The sequence below is a fragment of the Papio anubis genome, chromosome 19 (assembly GCF_008728515.1).
Source record: "Papio anubis isolate 15944 chromosome 19, Panubis1.0, whole genome shotgun sequence".
In the NCBI taxonomy this organism is placed as follows: Eukaryota; Metazoa; Chordata; class Mammalia; order Primates; family Cercopithecidae; genus Papio; species Papio anubis.
In genome coordinates, this window is record NC_044994.1 from 20,290,001 (window position 1) to 20,305,317 (window position 15,317).

Consider the following 15,317-nt stretch of genomic DNA (forward strand, 5'->3'; position numbering starts at 1 on the left):
GTTAGCCTACTTATTTATAATAGAAGTTATTGTTAAGGGGTTATAGGTGTTTGTACAAATAGTACACGTATGAATGCTATGCATGAATTACTTATTTGATGATGGCTTCCATAATCTTGTGTCATTTATTGTGACAAATATTGGCATTAAATTTTAATTAAAAATTTTCCATATTAAAGGAAATCAATGGACAAAATTTCAAAATTATATGCCTGAGAAAACAGGAAGGAAACTTTATTTTATTTATTGATTTACTTTTTTGAGATGCAGTCTTGCTCTGTCGCCCAGGCCGGAGAGCAGTGGTGCAATCTCGGCTCACTGCAACCCCTGCCGCCTGGGTTCAAACGATTCTTCTCTCTCAGCCTCCCGAGTAGCTGGGACTACAGGCATGCATCATCACGCTCGGCTAATGTTTTTGTATTTTTAGTAGAGACGGGGTTTCACCATGTTGATCAGACTAGTCGCAAACTCCTGACCTTAAATGATCCACCCGCCTCGGCCTCCCACAGTGCTGGGATTACAGCGTGAGCCACTGCACCTGGCCTAACTTTAAAACAATTATTACTACTTGGAGTCAACTCGTAGCAAATGGGAACGCTTGTCTTATTTCTTTTCATTTCTTTGGCACCCAACTCATAATGTCTTAAGTACAAGCATTTGCCAGGCCTTAAGAGAGGCATTCGGCGTGCACTGCATAATGTTGATGATGACACCTACTGGCAGCACAGGATTTTGCACCCTAGTTCCATAAGACACTGAAGCCCTTTGTTACCTATCTAAAATAAATATATTTGAAATCTGTACTTTTATATTATGAATTAAGTTAAATTTCACTTGAAAAATCTTATTGGAAGGTGATTATCAGTTCATATAAGCTAAATTATGCTGTGCCAAAAAAACTCTGACAAAAGTTTCATTCTTACACACACTACATGTCAATCTCAGATTATTAATAATGAAAGATGTGAAGGGAAGATTTAATGTCAATTCTGCCTCCTACCCCACTGTTAATTACTAGCATAGAGTCCCAAGGAAAGTCAGTGAATATTTCTCCCTTTAGTCATTGATTTGTGATGTGGTCATGTATTAAAGACTGTATATTTTAGGACATCTTTTTCTGTCATGGATCAGTCTTTCTGTATTTGCATCACTTCCAAGCTATTTTAATTGTTACAGCTTCATGATACATTTACTGTCTAAGAAGACTTTCACTTACTTCCTCTTACTGATACGTTTTTTTAAAAATTTTGTAATTCTCACCTGATTATTCTTCCAGGAAAAGTTTAGTATTATTTTGTTAAATTACCACAAATGACATTTGATTTTATTTAAATGGCATGAAACTACAAATTAATTCTATGTTAATTAATAATAACATACTGAGTCTTCTCATCTAAGTATTTTGTATCTCTCCAACATATTTGTAATTTTATTCATATTAAATGTGTTTTTATAAAAATTTATCCTTGAAATGTTGTATTTTGTAGGTTTTCATTGGCTCCTAAAGCACTGTTTGGAGGAGAGTAAACGATGTTAGCCTACTTATTTATAATAGAAGTTATTGTTAAGGGGTTATAGGTGTTTGTACCAATAGTACAAGTATGAATGCTATACATGAATTACTTAACTGATTTGATGATGACTTCCATAATCTTGTGTCATTTATCAAGTGTGACAAATATTGACATTTAATTTAAAAATTTCCATATTAAAGGAAATCAGTGGACAAAATTTCAAAATTACATTTATTTCAAAACTATAAAACCCCTGAGTTTTTTACATTATTTTTCACATTTGCTATAGTATCTGCATATGAGTACACTACTGCTTTTGTATTTTCCTCTCGTAAAAAATAAAATAATTGTATGCATTTTCCATAGGATGACATTTTGCATTTTCTCTAAATGAGTTACTATTTTTATCTTATATTTATATCTGTTAGTTCTGTATGTCTTAAAACATTGACTAAAACTTTCTAGTAAGAATGTTAGAGGCTGGGTACGGTGGCTTATGCCTGTAATCCCAGCACTTTGGGAGGCTGAGGTGGGTGGATCACTTGAGGTCAGGAGATCGAGACCAGCCTGGCCAATAGGGTGAAACCCAATCTCACCTAAAAATGCAAAAATTAGTGTGGCGCATGCCTGTAATCCCAGCTACTTGGGAGGCTGAGGCAGGAGAATTGCTTGAACACAGGAGGCGGAGGTTGCATTGAGCCGAGATCGTGCCACTACACTCCCGCTTGGGTGAAAGAGTGAGAACCCATCTCAAAGAAAACAACAAAAAGAATGTTAAATGCTATTATTGCTTTTTCTAGACTTAATGGTAGTGTCTCATGGGTTTTATCATTAGGAATTTTTAAAATCATGTTGATTTAAAATAATTATGAATAAATATTTTAATTATCAATAATAAATGCTTTAATTATTAATAACTGATTATTAACAATAATTTAATCATGTTAATTCTGTACCCACTGGTATTTCCCAAAATTGTGACTGTCGAATTTTATCTAATGGCTTTATTTCAAAAATTATGATCCTGTTTTCTTAACCTAATAATTGAAGGTGTTATACTAATAAACTATATAATATTGATTCTTTCTACATTCCTGAAATAAATCCTACTTGATTAATATAAATGTTTAAAATCATAAATGAAATCTTTCAAATAGAGCTTAGCACTATATAAAAAATCATTTGGAAATGAGAAGGCATTTTTAAACAATTGATATCCTTGGAATAATTTGTCATTTTATCTATCTCTAAAAGCATTGTTAATTGTGTTTATCACATATCTTATTTCATATTTGTTAATAATGTTATTAGACATTTGCTTTTATTCTATTTTTTAAAATACTTGGTAATTTTTAAAATTTCTTATTAACTAATTTTGTCATCTAATTCTTCTTTTAATCCAAGTTGGTCTTATTTTCTTTTTCTAAAATTTAGTGTGTTTGCATTCTTTAAAACATGTAGAAAAATATCTGTACTTATGAGTTCACTTTTATGCACCAATTCTACTTTGATGTTTTTGTTTATTTTTATCTCTTCCTTAGTCCAATAGTCACTTTAAAAGGTTTGTTTTCATTCTCAAGTGGTGAAGTCTTATTTCCAGTAACAGAAAAATTTATATTTTACATTCAATTGTTGTCAGTTAATATGGTGTATGATTTCAGTTTCTTTGGATTACTGTTTTGGGTCTGATACCAATTTTCATTCATGCTTCTTGCATATTTTACATGAAGGGAGTTACTGGTTTTGTCAAGAACTATGACAGATTGAGATTTTACCCTACTTAACAAGTTAGCGTTCATGGTTGTATGGAAGACAAACAATACATTGTCAGAGACAGTGTATTTTATTATTCACGGTAATAGCAGTAGCTAGAGTATCATCATTTTTGTGTCAGTTCCCCATGCCCCAATTCACACAGGATGGGTGAAGAGGGCCAGATGACACCACCACACAGAATGGATGCATTATAAGAGAGGAATCCTAAACTTAGAGCATCTGATTCTTTTATAAAAGGCAGTAGGCATGCCTCCCTTTTTTCCTGGAAGGAGGTATCTTCATTGTGCTGGGTGCAAGCATGTCTGACCTTTGCTTTGGAGGGAGACACTCTCTCCATCTTCCTGGACTATAAGCAGACCAGCTCTTTGCTCCAGAGGGACACTTTATCTCTTTACTCCAAGGTAATTGTCTATACAAACATCCTAGAAAAGAATTCTGGAACAAAGGCATCTATTGACTGTGTTTGCAAGATGTGCAGAAATGTGAGACACCCATGGATTATTTTCTCTTGAGATATGAGTACAGGATAAATTTTTATCTATGTTAGTTCTACCTTGATCAGATTCTTCAAAATTGTTTTTGTCAACTCAGTATAGACATAGATATGTAGACAGAGATGTTTGCCATGTGTAATTATCTCTCTATCTCTAGCTAGCTAGCTATCTAGATACAGAGAATGTTGCTATGTTTAACAGTATACATAGATGATAGATGATAGATAAATGATAAGGTTTTATGTTGAAAATGTTATTCCCTATGTTCTTAATAATTATATGTATTTTAAACTATTTCAGTATTATTTCTTTTACTGATTATATAATTTTGTCAATATATAATAACCCTTTTTAGTCTCATTTGTGTAAATTGTCCCATTTGTTTATTGTTATTTAAATCTCTTTCTTAAAAGTAATAAATTATTGGATTATTTTCATTCAATCTGATACATTTCACCTTTTTTTTTGAGAAGGAGTCTCGCTTTGTTGCCCAGGCTGGAGTGCAGTGGTGTGATCTCAGCTCACTGCGACCTTTGCCTCCTGAGTTCAAGTGATTCTCCTGCTTCAGCCTCCCAAGTAACTGGGACTATAGATGCACACAACCACACCTGGCTAATTTTTGTATTTTTAGTAGATTTGGCGTTTCACCATATTGGTCAGGCTGGTCTAGAACTCCTGACCTCGTGATCTGCCCGACTTGGCCTCCCAAAGTGCTGGGATTACAGGCATGAGCCACCATGCCCATTTCACCTTTTTAATAGAAGAGTATGAACTATATTCATTAATTATGTTGGCCTGACATCTTTTGTTTTTTTTGAGACAGGGTCTCTTTCTGTTCCCCAGGCTTAAGTGCAGTGGCAGGATCACTGCTCACTGCAGCCTTGACCTCCCAGGCTCAAGCAATCCTTTCACCTCAGCCTCCTGAGTTGCTGGGACTACAGGTGGGCACCACCATGCCTGGCTAATTTTTGTATTCTTTGTAGAGACAGGGTTTTGCCATGGTGCCAAAGCTAGGCTTGAACTCCTCAGCTCAATCTATTCACCCACCTCAGCCTCTCAAAGTGCTGGAATTACAGGCATGAGCCGCCGTGCCCAGGCTGTTGTCTGCTTTTTTGTTTCCTCACCATTTGGCCTCTCTTCCGTAGGCTGTTTGTTTACTTTGTCTTCTCACTGCTTCAGAACACAGACGTCCGGTGTTTAATTCTGCTTGTGGTAATCTCATAATTATTAAGATATATTCATAACTATTTGTTTATTAATCAAAATAGCAACAAGAAGACTCTTGTTTATTAATTGTACTTCCTTTACCATATCTTTCTCAGTCTTTAATAATCAATCTGGTTTCATAAACTTTGTCATTAATACACCTATACATATTTCTTTTTTCAAGAAATTGGAGTTTTTAAGTGGTTGCATTTGTATTACCCTAATAATGCCAATTATTTTGAGTTTTCAGCGTTAGTTTTATTCTCTGTAGTCATTGTTTGGAGTGGCTGTAGAAACGGTACTGTCACAAGTTGAAGGCCAAGAGAATTGTTCCTAAATTCTCATTTCTTCGTGTTTTAGAGCTAAGGTAGAAGTGAATCAGAATTCCACTGAATGTGGGCAGCCAGCCAAAGGGAGTAAAATTAACCCCTCCGCACACAGTAGGCAGAATGATGAGGGCTGAGTGCAGTGGCTCATATCTGTAATCCCAGCACTTTGGGAGGCCGAGACCAGTGGATCACTTGAGGTCAGGGGTTCGAGACCAGCCTGGCCAACATGGCAAAACCCCATCTCTACTAAAAAATACAAAAATTAGCTGGGTGTGGTGGCATATGCCTGTAATCACAGCTACTTGGGAGGCTGAGATAGGAGAATCCCTTGAGCCTGTGAGGTGGAGGTTGCAGTGAGCTGAGATTGTACCACTGCACTCCGCACTCCAGCCTGGGCGACAGAGTGAGACTCCCTCTCAAAAAAAAAAAAAAAAAGATGAAGAAAAAGAACGGGTAAAAGGGTCTCTTTCTGTTGCCCGGGCTGAAGTGCAGTGGCAGGATCACTGCTCACTGCAGGCTTGACCTCCCAGGCTCCGCAAATGCACAATTAATAACATGCTTCCAAGAGTCCTAGGAATAATCTTTTCTTTTCCCCTTATCCAAAGCTTCTATTGGGAGCAGTGTATGTTTCTATTACCTGTTCCCTTCTTTTGCCCTCTTACTTCCTTGAATCTCCAGTACTGTTTTACTCACTGCAGGCCTCAAACTTTACAAGTCTAACAAGTGTAGTTTTTAAAGTAACCCAAAATCCAGGAGGATACTTATCTAAGTCTTCACGGGCTACCAGAGCAAAATACAATTGACTAAGTGACTTAAACAACAGAAATTTCTTTTCTCACAGTTCCAGAGACTAGAAGTCTGAGAATGGAGTGTCAGCACGATGGAGTTCTGGTGAGGGCCCTCCTGCTGGCTTACAGATGGCGACCTTTCTTCTGTGCTCTTCCATGGCCTTATCATGATATATGGGTGTAGATCTCTGTCTCTTCTTATAAAGTTACAATTCTATTGGATTAGGACTCCACCCTTATACATACCCCCTAAAAACACTATCTCCAAATACAGTCACATTAGGATTAGGGCTTCAACATGGGAATTTTGGAGGCATACATTGCAGTGCTATAACCCTTGAAGACTTCATTCATACTATAACCTAGGCTGAAAAGCCCTTCCCACTTTTCCTTAAATAGACAACTTGCCTTCATCTGTCAAGACTAGTTGAAGGGTCATCCCTGCCAGGAAGCCTTGACTGAGTCCTTAGGTGAAGCTACAAGCTCTGGAGTTACATGGCACCTTCCTGCCTGTGAAGAGCTTTCCCTCATCTGTTAGTGTTTCACTACCTCAATTTATCCTAAGTTCTTCGAGAGCAGAGCTGGTTTCTTACTTACTTTGAGACTCTTAGTGCCTTGGGCAGTAACTGGCTCAGAATAAGCCTGTGACCAATGTTGGATAAACTTAAAGCACAGAAACTAGACTATCCATGTCGAATGAGGCACCTGGAAATCTTAGGCAGACAGGAAAAGGAAGGGTTGTTGAGGAGGGAGGGAGTGGTACTGGGGAGGGGCAGAGACCTGAGTCCTTGGTGACAGAGATCTGGATCTTATTGCATGACCACTAGGGCTTTTCGGGCCAGTGGCAGGAGACCCACAAGTTTGCACCGGTTGATTTCGGCAGAAGCCTGTTTCAAAAATGCACGTTTTGTGAATTAGTAAAAATTTGCCACAAAGGGAACTCGTTTGCCATCTGATATCTGGGAAATTCTACTACATAGCTAACTTTCACAGAAGACATATACTTCATAATGTGGTAGAAATCAGTATAGCAAAATTGTCAGGGGAGTAACATTAATCTCCCCATACAGTCTTTTTTCATAAAATCTCTTTGCAGTAAAGACAAGGCCTCATGGTGGTAAGCATGTCCTTTAAAGATTAAATGAGGATCAGTGACCCTTGAATTTGGTTAGAAAATAATAATATATTTTTAAGTCTAGTACGATCAAAAAGATTTGATGTGCCCTTTAAGAACATAAAGATGGAAAAATTGCCACCAACCTAATTATTTCCACCGTTGTTTTTCCTGCTATTCACATACATCAGAGGAAACGGGGAAGTTTTGAGGGTCAAATCTTTGAGCCAGACTCTTTTCTCTCTTTCAGGAACATACTGAACCCAAACTACCTGCTATTTTCTGATCATGACCTTTGATCAACAGATTTTCACAAGATGCTAAATATTTGGAGTGAAGTGAAACGTTCTTGCATTCACTTAACAGAAATGCTTTTTAGTTGGTGTGCAGAGATTTATTTTTGAAATCTGGACTGCTTGCTTTTTTTTGAACTGCTTGCTTATTTCCCCACTAGAGGCTCATGGTATTGTTCCATTTAGCACCACCTTCTCTGCCATATCTGGAGTGCATTCCTGCTTTCCTGGCTCCTGCTGAGGCCTCCCTGGAAAGCTCTCCTCACCTGTCCCGGGTTTCCACCAATTCTGTGGTCACCAGGTCTCTTCCGCAGTATTGTGAGTCTAGCAGTGGAGTTGTGGTATGTCAGGAGGCACAGCGCTAGTGTCCTAAGCTCCTGCTCTGCCCTCTGCACACTCTTACTTTGTGATCTCCCTTGCCTAATCCATTCCAGCTCCATTTCTGAGGAATGTAAGGCTAAAAACAACCAAGCTTTTTCTTGCTGGCAGAGTCTGAAGAAGGCTTTATCTTATCAAGGCCTGCTAGGTTTTGTTTTGTTTGTTTTCTTTGAGGGCTTGAGGCCCAGCACTGTGGCTCATGCCTGTAATTCCAGCACTTTGGGAGGCTCAGGCAGGAGGATCGCTTGAGCCCAAGAATTCAGGGCCAGCCTGGGCAACATAGAAAAATAGAAAAAAAGACTTGAAGACTTAGGTAGTTTTCATGTAAATTATCACAATCTTTTTAGAATACAGACAGTCCCTGGTTTAGGATAGTTTGACTTAGATGTCTTTTGACTTTACAATGGTGCAAAAGTGGTATGCATTTAGTAGAAACCATACTTCCAATATCCACACGATCATCCTATTATTCACTTTCAGTACAGTGTTTAATAAATTACATAAAGTATTCAATGTTATTTTATAATAAATTAGCTTTGTGTTAGATGATTTTACCCAACCACTCACTAATGTAAGTGTTCTAAACACTTTTAAGGTAGGCTAAGTTATGATGTTAATAGGTTAGATGTATTAAGTCCATTTCTGACTTACAGTATTTTCTACTCACAATGTGTTTATTGGGATGTAACCCCTTCACAGGTTAAGGAGCATCTGTATACTTTTGTACTTTTATATTTCCCTTTACTTCTATAAATACCTCATTTTGCTTTTTCAAGACAATTAAAGAAAGTAACTATTTAAGAAAGGGAAAGATGTATTTGCCTACCTTATAAAGACATTTTTATTAAATCAATCTATTAGTCTAAGACTTATTAAATAATCCTATGTATAGTGTAATTTATAGTTAACAAGATTAAATGAGTTTTTCTAGAACTGGTGAATCTACTAAATGTTGTGATTGTTGCTTTTAAATTTAAGTAAAATATTTTGCTGTAGCATTTTTTTTTCTTAGAGCAGAAATAATAAATATAAAGGCCTTTGGGTCAGACACTGCTCGGACTCAGACAGCAATTTAAGCTACACAATGAAATGGTTTTTGTTGACATAGAAGAGTTATAATTTTGCTTTGGTTTTGCAAATAAAAAGCCACCAATTTCTCCAAAAGTTCTTGTCACGATATTAGTTACATGTTCCTATTTTCTTAAAAACCCATCAGAGAAACAATTTTAATTGTTTTTAAAATGGAGGATTAACAAAAAGATTCAGGCCCAGGCAAGTGTTCTTTTCTATAATGGTTTAGTAATGACAAAAGTCTAGAGTATTTAGAAATATTTAAAAGTATGAATGGATGCCCTGGAAAAATTACCTTCATTGACAACTGAGTTAATTATAGTAGTTCTGTTATTCAAAGCTCTATTATTTGGCTGTAAAAATCATTGTAGGTTAAAAATGGACTCACATTAGCTTCCCTATAGGTATAGTATTTTACATACTTTAAAAAGGACTTGATTCTTTTCCATACCCAATGATACTAATACTCGAAAATAGTATGTACACTCAAAATAGTTATTCTGTGACTTGAAATCTGAGTTGTTTATATTTTAGATATTGTAATACTTTTATTTCAAATTTTAAAAAACAACTCAGTAGAATTAGGTGCCCATAATAGGAATATATTAGGTAAGCATAGTTGAATGTGCATTTCATAAATTGTATTTTAAAAGAATCCTGGCTAATCTGTGTCTTTCATTTTCTATGCAGCTCTCTGGGAGACCAGAATGTGGCTATCATGGAGCCCTTCGATTTTAACAGAGATCCTTTCTCTATAACTAATTCAACGCATGGCTATATGGGTAATTTTGAACAAGTGGATCTTTCTCCAACCTGAAAGGCTGCCAGGACAAAGAGGGAGTGAGAAAAAGAGGGTTTCAAAAGCAGTCATAGAGAACCGCAAAATAATCACGAAGCACTTCTGTATTGCCACAATCTCCTTACAGAAGTGCATTGAGAGTTGGTGATATGGAACAGAGAGGACACATCGTTGCAATAAAATACTCTATAATACCTGGGAAGACAGTTGGAAATGATTTTGTCATCAAATAGAACACCAAAACTGTAGGAAGTATGACTATGTCTGCTGGTGAGGAATTTTTAAAGAATTATTATAGCTCCCTTCATTATTTTTCAGATATTCACATCATAGTGAAATATGAAATATTAGAAATATAAGACTAGAAATATAAAGTAGAAACTGCCATTTCAACTTTTATATATCACATTTAATGGAAAAAACCGTTCAGCTAAATATTACATTATACAAGTGCATAAATTATGATTAGTTACTGTGAATTTAGATATGACTATTTAATTGAATCCAATGTGTCAGAATAAATTATTAAAGAGGGCTCAATCTTTCAGGCCTGTGAAATCCTCATGAATGGAACACGTTCTGAGTCATAGCATAGTAGTAATACTGCAGTAAGTGGAAGGAAGTTTTGATTTTGCAAATGGCAATGGAAATCCTTTCATAGTACCCATGAAAATGTAAACAACTCAATGAATTAAAACAGCTAAAATATGTACTATATCTGTTAAATTTCAGTTAAAAAGAAAACTAAACAAGTAATAACTGGGAATATGGCAAGGGACAATTCCTGAGAGTAAAATCAAAACCTTATTTATAACAGGACCAGGTGAGATACAGGGTAACTTGTTTCTGAGTCCAGACATTTGGTCTGACATTGCTTAAATATTCCTTGTCAAAGAGAAAATTGACGCTAGATCCTGGAGACTGGCTGAGCCCACAAATGGGGATCCAGTGGGGATGCATTGTCAGAAGATGGAATTCTATAACAAAAGTTCTACAGTTTTAATATGTGTCTCTTTATGATGTCAGTTAGGCTGAGTGTAATGGGAGTAAGTAATATGCTAGAAATGAGGTTTAATACAAGAGGCAAGACCAGGTCAGGAATGGTTTGGAATTCATTCATTCATTTTCGAGCATTGTCATTGTGCATGAAAATGTGAATTTTAGGCCGGGCGCGGTGGCTCAAGCCTGTAATCCCAGCACTTTGGGAGGCCGAGACGGGCGGATCACGAGGTCAGGAGATCGAGACCATCCTGGCTAACACGGTGAAACCCCGTCTCTACTAAAAAATACAAAAAACTAGCCGGGCGAGGTGGCGGGCGCCTGTAGTCCCAGCTACTCGGGAGGCTGAGGCAGGAGAATGGCGGGAACCCAGGAGGCGGAGCTTGCAGTGAGCTGAGATCCGGCCACAGCACTCCAGCCTGGGCGACAGAGCAAGACTCCGTCTCAAAAAAAAAAAAAAAAAAAAAGAAAATGTGAATTTTAGAGTAAGGAATTATCTACACATGAAGTTGAAAAGAGACACCTGTTGAAAGAACCCAAAGAGGAAAATCACGTTAGAGGGACATTTTATGAGAATTGTTTAGTAGTAGAATGATTTTGGTGATTATAATCAGGGAGTACATTCAGGAGACTGTTACAGTGTTTCCATTCAGGTGTGGCATGATAATATTTTGAAATTTTAACTGTGTTGGCTTTTCTACACATCCTTCTATTTCATCTTCCTCTATTCCGTCAGAGGTTTTAAGGAAAATTAGGATGACTAAGGCGGAGTTGCAAAGAACCTTCAATGTTAAGTTTTTGAGATGGAAAACAGATTTTGAAACTTGTTAAGAGTCAATAGTCTTGCAAGCTAAGGGGGTTTTAATGACAAGCATGGTCGTTCTTAGAGAAAAAAAGATTTGTACAAAAAAGCAGGGGTCTTTTAAAAAATAGTAGGTTTAGAAGTCTGTGTGTAGGCTGGGTGTGGTGGCTCATGCCTGTAATTCCAGAACTTTGGGAGGCCGAGGCAGGCGGATCACTTGAGTTCAGGAGTTCGAGACCAGCCTGATCAACATGTTGAAACCCCATCTCCATTATAAATACAAAAATTAGCTGGGCATGGTGGCAGGCACCTGTAATCCCAGCTACTTGGGAGGCTGAGGCAGGAGAATCACTTGAACCCGGGAGGCGGAGGTGGTAGTGAGCTGAGGTTGTGCCACTGCACTCCAGTCTGGGCAAGAGCAAAAACTCCATCTAAAAAAAAAAAAAAAAAAAAAAAAGTCTGTGTAATAAGTAATGGCTCAAGAGCAAAAACTCCATCTCAAAAAAAAAAAAAAGTCTGTGTAATAAGTAATGGCTCAGGGGCCTGAAAACTTGACCTACCACCCTGCCCACTCCTAAGATCGATTTCTGGTAAGTAAAGATGATTGAAACTCCATGCAGTTGGGGGGAATTGAGAAAAAAGATGCATTACCCAGGTTCCAGTCAGTAGTAGAAAGAATCCAAGCCTTTAAGGAAACTGTGTCGGCCATGGAACGTAGGCAGTAAAGTCCAAGTGGCTGGAAAAGAGCATCCAGAGTATCCCAAGCTCTGAGCAGGCACAAGACAGTGGGAAACCAGGCACTGTGGTCAGGCTAAGGAGGGAGCAGGATGACCAGAGAGATGACTGGTGAGCAGGAGAGGACATTCCAGCCGTGGACAGGATGAGTTGGGAGCACAAAACCGAAGCTCAGCAATGCCAGTACATCTCCTCTGAAACCAAGGTGGGTGGATGCTGATGCTTTCAGACCAGTGCTTCTCCAAAGGCATCATAATCACCTGGAGGCCTTGTTGAAGTGCAGATGACTGGACCCTTCGGCCCGCCAGAGTTTCTGATTCAGTGGGTCTGGGGTGGAGCCTGAGGATTTGCATTTCTAACAATTTCTTAGGCAGGTCTGACATTGCTGGCCAAGGATCTCACTTTGAAAAGCACTGTCCTAGACCAAATAGTCTAAGATGGTACCACACCCTGCTTGCCATCCTTCTGCACACATACCCAGAACTTAAATGGCCCCTGGAGGGAAGTGAGAGAGGAAGAGAAAACACATCCTGATAGACTGAGAAGTCACCCAAAATAGACTGTGTTTACACCCAAAAGTACTAAGTAATCACCAGTTTAAGTGAGGGAAACTTGACTGCCACAAAAATTTACCAACAGCAGAAATTAGGGCTTGAGGGCTAAATTCAGTCCAGTTGAAGAGAAAAAAAATTGACCAGGTACACACCTAAGTCTTATTTATTACTATGAAAATTAGTATCCAGTCTGTACTAAGTTTAGTACAGTTTGTACTAAATATTAGAACAAATGCTGAACTAAATGTTAAATACAAGTTTAGGACTCCAGGAAAGGAAACATCCCGAAAGGATGTTTTTGTGCTTTGTTACACTAAATCTTTCTTCTAAATCTTTTGCAGTTTTTAGTTTTTTGTAGAGACAGGGTCCTGCTGTGTTGCTCAGACTGGTTTCGAACTTCTGGCCTCAAGAGATCCTCCCACCTCAGCCTTTCAAAGTTCTGTGATTACAGAGGTGAGCCAATGCACCTGGCAGCATTGTGCTTTTTAAACTGCCCAGAAGTAAGATGTTTCTATAGCCCCAGCACCATCCTTGTACTACTCATCCTCTGGGCCTCTTCAAAGAACAGAGAAAATAGGAGCTATGTCTGAGTGGATAGCCCTTCTGAGAACTATGAGAAGGCAGAACATCTGTGTGCTTGGAACACTACTCCCACATTCCCAGTTCTCCATCTGGGCCCCTGCACGAACAGACTTAGTGTCCCTTTTATGATTCGCTCAGGGGCCTCACGCACCCACAGCAAATAACAATGTTCAGTCTCCAGTGAAGTGGGAGCCTCTCTTTTCAAGGGTCCAGTGTAAAAAGTAAGAGCCCGTCAGATGGCATCTTTACTTAGACAGCTGGTAGGGTTTGGCTCTTCAATTTCGCACTGGTTTGGCCCAAAATTGAATAGTGCATCTTTGCTTTTTGCATTTTCCCTATGCTGACAAGATCTATGTCAGTAATTTATAACTCTCACCAAAGCTGAGTGCACATTTATGAGATTTAGCTGAAATGAATCTATTATGTGTTACCTAATGTCCCCACATCTTTCAGCCTCTTGAAGTCAACTGTTTCTTTGATACATGAGCCTCCATTCCGAGTAACTGATGGAAGACCAACGGCTTCCTCACTATTCTAGGGATTCTTCCATGGGTGCAGAGTATATGTGCCTAATACGTGGTATTGTCCACACTTCTTACTCTGAACTCCAAATCATGGCCCCCACACTCATGTTGTTGTTTCATCTGTGCACTCCCATTCTGTACTCCTCACACTTCATCCAAAGCACAGACAGAACATCTTGTAGACATTTTTAAAACCACCATTAACCCATTCAATTTATCAATTTTTTTCATATTGAGCACTAATATGTGGCAGCTGATGTTTTACAAAACAGCACTGAAAAAAATCAGCTTAGTTTACTGTTGTAATTTCTACAGTGTATGGAGGTTTTCTAAAATGTAGGGAGCTAATGAACTAGGGTTGCACCCGGAAGCAATAAGCCATTTGCTCCTGCCTATCAGTATCAGATGTCATGATTTCTAAGCCACGGGGATTCCCTTCATGGGGGCTGCCTTCCTTCTGAGGGTCTAGCCTTGTGCCTTGGGATTGACTCCTGCTCTCGCTGTCTCTATTGAGGTCTTTCTCTGGCATCTCTTTCCTCCAAGTCCAGGGACTTTTCTACAACTTTTCTCCCTTGAGCTACCAAAATAAAATGGAAAATTGATTTTAAAGGGCCAAAATAATTTAGCTTACTTTGTCTCCTCTTAGTACCCAGCATGTTATGTTTCATATCAAAAAGTCCCATTTCAGTGTTTTCTCAAACAAAAGAGACACATGTCTTGGGTAGGATTCATCAGAGATTAAAAGAAACCTACGCAGACCATCATCCATCTTGGAAAATGAAATCTGCCACAGTCACCAAAGCAGCGGATTAGCAAAATATTCTGTGAGATGGCTAAATAATCAACCCCTGTGGATTAGATTATGACAGAGGGGCAGACAGTTGACCCAGTCCTGAGGTGAAGTAAAGTGAAGATATACTGTTGTCCTCATGAGGGGAAATTAAAGATCTTTACTGTACTTTTTTCCCTAATAGCATATAGAAAAAGCATTTGTCTGATCAATATTTTTTTTTTTTTTTGAGATGGAGTTTCCCTCTTGTTACCCAGGCTGGAGTGCAATGGCACAAACTCAGCTCACCACAACCTCCGCCTCCTGGGTTCAAGTGATTCTCCTGCCTCAGCCTCCCGAGTAGCTGGGATTACAGGCATGCTCCACCAAGCCTGGCTAATTTCGTATTTTTAGTAGAGACAGGGTATCTCCATATTGGTCAGGCTGGTCTCGAACTCCCGCCCTCAAGTGATCCTCCTGGTTTGGCCTCCCAAAGTGCTGGAATTACAGGTGTGAGCCACTGAGCCCGGCCTCTGATCGATGTCTATATAACAGATCTCAGTGATATGTTGACTAGTTTCAAAAAGAGA

General features: G+C 38.5%; 1 long non-coding RNA gene across 2 annotated transcripts in view; it reads left to right on the forward strand.

The window, feature by feature from the left end:
* The window catches only part of LOC103879642, a 100,350-nt gene that overhangs the window by 10,604 nt on the left and 74,429 nt on the right, over positions 1-15,317 (forward strand). Inside the window, exon 2 of one of the 2 annotated variants that reach the window (XR_002518657.2) lies at positions 9,654-10,855. This is a non-coding gene — a long non-coding RNA (uncharacterized LOC103879642). Of the gene's footprint in view, positions 1-5,754; positions 10,856-15,317 lie in introns of those variants that run through there. The other variant, XR_001897297.3, reaches the window with a different exon arrangement.